The sequence below is a fragment of the Myotis davidii genome, unplaced genomic scaffold, assembly GCF_000327345.1.
Source record: "Myotis davidii unplaced genomic scaffold, ASM32734v1 scaffold424, whole genome shotgun sequence".
Lineage (NCBI taxonomy): Eukaryota > Metazoa > Chordata > Mammalia > Chiroptera > Vespertilionidae > Myotis > Myotis davidii.
In genome coordinates, this window is record NW_006295827.1 from 1,076,087 (window position 1) to 1,081,491 (window position 5,405).

The window sequence follows — 5,405 nt, forward strand, 5'->3', positions numbered from 1 at the left end:
GTGACTTTAACTCAAGTGTCAGGAATTCTGAATTGGAGAGGTTGGGACTTGCAATGACTCCGTCAACTTGGGCACCAAAAACGTGTTCTGGTGACTTAGGTCAGGACGGGGAAGTTTCATTTCTCCTCACGCGTTTCCAAGGGCAAAAAAAGTCTGCGGCAGATGTAAAAGCTGAGCAGTGCGTTCAGTCTTTCTGGTTATCTGCACGACAGGATCCCAAACGCCATTCCTTGGGGGGTTTCTGTCGCAACCTCAGCATCTAGCACCAGGCACAGAAGGGCCCCAGGGAGAAGCTGGTGCCATTGCCACACCCGGTGTAGCAGCAATTTTGCTCCGTTAGCAACACTGCCACCAGTTTGAATCAATGTTGTTAACTTAAGTTTTATTGACTTTGGAGATTTCTTTGTATTGACTTGTACATTTCTTTTGAGTGTATAGTTGTAATGGGCCTGTGAGCAGAAGCCATTTTACATTTATACATATTTGAGAAACACTAAATTGAAAAATAAGTTAGGTCCACCCTGAAGGTCTGTGAGGGATGTTTTCCTTTTCTTTAGAAGGGCTCCCTCTATGACTTTTCCTACGAAATTGTACATAAGCATTTTCCACAGTAAAGGCCCCAACCCTGTGGCCAATTGGAACCTGGCTTCCCTAGCCAAGAAGGGTACCCGTTTCTCCGGGAATGAACTCTGTCCACCGATAAACTTGCTTATGGGAACGAGATTGTTTCTCTCAGAACCAGCAGTGCTCAAGCTTCAAGGTGGGCACGGACTTTGAGGTGCACAGCCAATGTGAACCGCACGGCCGGTGTGAACCGCACGGCCGATGTGAACATCATGGCCGATGTGAACCGCACGGCCGATGTGAACCGAAGCTGATCTTGTTTGCAGAGCTCCAGAGGGAGGGGCGCTGGGAAGAGGTTGCTGAGACTTGGCCTTTATCAGCCAGTTTTCTGCCCCAAACAAGCTGTCTCTAGACTTGAGCAAGCAGACACAGGCTGCTTACCTGGACAGGGGGGCGGGCATCCGGTGGGACAGTGGATTAGATATACTGATCCTGGAGCAATATGACCTCCTGACCATTTGTTAAAGATGCTGGTAACAGCTGGCGAGGCCTGGCAGTCTGCCGTGTTCTGGGACCATCCGCAGCATCGTGACCCTGCCTGGCTTTCTCATTCCTCAGCCTGGCTCTCTGTGCTTGGGCAGGGCCGGGAGCCCGGGCAATAGGCAGCAGGCAAGCTGAGAGCCACACTGAGAGATCCAGCCAGCTAGGGCCTCTTTGGGGAAAGAACACTGCAATCTGCAAGTATGCTAAGACCGCCCCCCCCACCCCCCGCCATTTATGCCAATAGGTGAGACCCCATTTCCTGACTGCCCAGGCTCCAGGGGTGGGGAGGCCCAAAATATTGTGTCTATTTCCTTCTCTCAATATAAGCTTCAAAGGCCAAAGGTCATGACATTCATCAGGCACTTGCTCAGTGTCCGTCAGCTTCTTCCTGCCTCTCTCCCTGCCTTCCAAGAAGCGAACCACAGGGTATGTGTCCAAATGTGCTTGTTGAACCGGACTGAATGGGCCTCTAGAGTGTGATCCCCATACTCAGGTCTAGGAAACGTGCCTGACAAGTGGCAGAGCAGAGGGGCCAAGAGACTCGGCTTCGTGATTCCGGAGAGGAAGGGGCAGCGGATTAGGAGCGGACGACCTGCCCGCCCAGCTGCTGACCCGGAGCTCAAATCAAAGCAAGAGGCTGAAATGCTGGCCATGCGCTGGGCTGGGAACCTGAGGCAGCCACCTGGCAGGTCCCAGATTTCATCGGCCACCTGGTTCTCAATCAGGCTCCAGGGCCTCCCAAGCCCATCCCGCCCCGGCCAGCTGTCCCTCAGCCCTTCTCAGAGCAGCAGTGTGGGAGGAGGAGAAGCAGCATGCCAGTCAGGGACAGCGCCCTCATCCCAGCTCTGGGAGAGTCCAGGGCTGCCCAGGCCTGACTCCTGCCCTTTGTGAAATAGGGATACTTTGCGAGAATGGTGGGAAAAACATCAGCTGAATAAAAGATGGTTCCAGAAGCCCAAGGAAAGAGCTTGGAGTGGCTGCAGTTGGTGGCTTCAGGCCCAGATTGTGCTTTCCCAGCCTTTTCTATTTCCCCCTTTTCCAGCCACCAGAATGAGCATAAAAACACATTGGAGAAATAGCATATATAGATGCAAAGACATCGGCTTTGGTAGCTTGGACATGACTCCGGAATGCCATCTGCGGTATTTTTTGTCCTATAAATTGAGGGGGGAAATAGAGAAAAGAGAAAGAAATAGTCACCAGGCAGGGGAGGGGGAGTGGTTGGGAGGGGCAGGGTGATGGGATGAGGGACAGCCGGAGACAAGCAAAGGTTGTCAGAACTCAGCTGCCTCTGCAGCATCACTTGTGCAGCTGCGAGTGAGGTAGACTAACCTGTCCCTTCTCAAACCACGGGTGGTGCCGACTTCCAACCAAGAAGTATACCATTTCCCTCGAGCCCCAAACTTAGAGCCTGCTGCCCACAGTCTCTGGAACTTCCCAATTCCTCCAAAGGACCAGGGACCGCAGACGCCCTCAGGGCCTTGCTTCTCTTCTCTCCTCCAACTCTGGCTTCCTTAGTTTCTCTTCTCTGCCTTAGCTCGTGGCCTGCCACCCCACTGGGACCCTGCAGGGCAGAGGGTGCTGACTGGGGATACCAGCCTCATGCTCTGGCCAGTTTCCCAGGTTTCCTCACCTTTGGGAGGAGCCCAGGTGTGAATGCTGACAGCCTGTGCTGATGTGAACAGACAGCCCAGGCCCCTTGGATGCTGAACCAAGGGCGAGAGCACATATTGTTGCCTGGAGGCAAAAGCCTCCCCCAGCCCTGAACCAGCTCCCCCATCCATCCCCCAAACAAGGAGGCCACCCAAACATCCCGTCCTGCTGCTGGTGACACTCAACAAGAGCAGTGCTTCTCTTGGGGGTCCCAGGCAGTTCCTGCTGTCGTATTCTGGGGGTGCAGCCTGAGAGCACAGGTGAGCCCGATGTGCCGTGAGCGTGCCAAGTGCTGAGGTCGGGGCTCCCATTCCATCAGCCGGCCCTGGCTTTGGACCTTGTGAGAACAGAGCAGGCCCTTGGGCTTCTTTGGTCTGAGGCGGTCTTGGCCCATTTCCTGTCGGAGGGAGGATCCCATGGGGCCCACTAAGACCCTCACAGGGATTTGGGCTCAATCTCAGCTAATGGTAAAAGAGGATGATGCTGTCCTTGAACTTCCACAGTAAGACCCACACGGGAGTGAGAATGGCTCGGTCAGGGCAGGACTCTTCCCGAAGCACCACCTTGTGATATGACCTCAGCGTCTCCAGGACCCGACATGGGACCCATGGAGCTTCATTCTTTTCACTTCACAGTTACCCTCAGGCTCTGATAGTGAAGTCTGATTGATTCATTACCAAGCAACAGCATTTTCCAGCAACGTGCTTGTGGACCCTGATTCTTATAGAACCAACAGAAAAATGGCAACTGGTCAGCATGTCTGTGTGTCATGTGACACCAAGGAGATGGGCCTTCCTGGCCTCCTCAAGGGAAACAGGTGCAGCTGTCCCAGCCTAGGGGCCTCCCATTTCTTCCATAAGCATTTCCAGGACAGATGGCCTTTTCAGATTTCACTCTTCCATGAACAGAAGGGCAGATGCTCCCACCACGACTCCATGGCCTCCAGAGGTGGGGGTCGATGCCTGGCAGCAGGAGGGGATGGATCTGAATGGCTCAGCCAGGTCGCCTCCAACCCTCCTCTTCCTTAGAGGTTCCTGCACCAGCCTGACCCTCCTAATCCAGCAGGGGGCCTAGTAAGCCACTGCCGGAGGTCAGCTTGTCCTGCTTTGGGTTCGAGGCGAAGGCCATTGCAATGCAGGCTGGATTTGTCTCAGCTCCAGGCTGTGAGGGTTTTGAATGTAATAAGACCAAACCCCCAAACCAAAGGGGCCCTCCGCCACATCCCAGGAACTCCCCGAACTCCAGGTTCCGGAGAAATCAAGAAACAAACAAGGCTGCTTTGGGAAGTGCTCACATGTATTTATTTCACAAGGGGGAGATGGAGTGGGCTGACCACCAACAAGATGCCACCAAATGAGACATATGAACCCTAAACTGGGCAACTACAGGGTTTGGTTCTGGGCAGGGCTTGACCTTTGGGGACAGCATGAGGGAGAGGGATGGGAACTGGCAGAAGGACAGCCTTCTGTCTGGGCACCACACGGGCAAGGCTGAGCCACATCCTTCGGGCCACATGTGTGGCCACCCCACCCCCCAAGCTTCTCAGCAGCCTTGTCCTGATCCAGGTGAGCGGTGAAGCGCAAGCCCAAAGCCAGACTCCTACGTCTGCTCTGCCACACTCACACGCACCCAGACGCACAGGCCACGTGGCGTCACACATGCACACACGCACATGCAGCTGCACACGCCCTGCCACGCGCACCACACAGGCACACATACTCATACGCATGCACACACGTCCATATATTAACTCTGATTTATAAGTGCACCCTAACCAGAGGGCAATCGAAAAAAATTATTACTCTTCAGAGAGGAATCGACTGCCTTCTCCCCCGTCAGCCAGTAGAGCGTGGGCTGAAATGAGATGAGCACAGAGCAGACCCCAGGGTCCTGGCCCCTTTGCTGTGCTGGCTTCAGTCCGTAAGCTCCAGTCCCCTCCCTGCTCCCCCTGTAGCAGCCTCTGAGTCAGGGCTCCCTGTTCCCTAGGCAGGTGAAGCGGCACTGGCCTGGCTCCAGCCTGGGTCCCTCACAGCTCAGCCTGCTCTGTGTGCTCAGCTGATTCCTGTCTCAGCTCTCCAGACACAGGCAGAAGAGCTGGCCCAGGAACATAGGAGCCTAGTCAATGCGCAGGCGACCTTGGAAGTGTCAGCTCCAGGCCATCGGGGTGGGGGTGGGAGGGCAGGCGGCGGGACCAGAAAAATCCAGAGCTGTGGCCCCCAGTGCCACCTAATGGACAGGTTTGGGCTGGAAGCTGCCTTGGTTGTGAGAGGACATCTGGGCAGAAGCAGCCTCGGGGGAAACTGAGTCTCGAGGCCTCACTGTCTCCTCTGAGCAGGGAGAACTAGGATGTGGCTGAGCTGCTCCCCCACTTTATCGAGGGCTGGGGTGGCATTCGAAGCTGCTGTTGTAAGACATGAGAAAGAGGAGAGGCCCTGCCAGTCCAGTCCGGATAGCGGGTGGGAAGGTGACGACAGAGATGTGGATGCTTCACTCCTCAGTGCCAGGTCCACATCTGGGCTGCAGAAGACACAGCGCCCGGGTTCCCAGAGAAGGGTGGGGGCGGGGCGCTTGCCCAGGGTGCAGGAGCTGAGTGCCTGAGGTGGACAAAGCGTCTCCATCTGGCCCCCCGTCCCCACCCCTGCCCC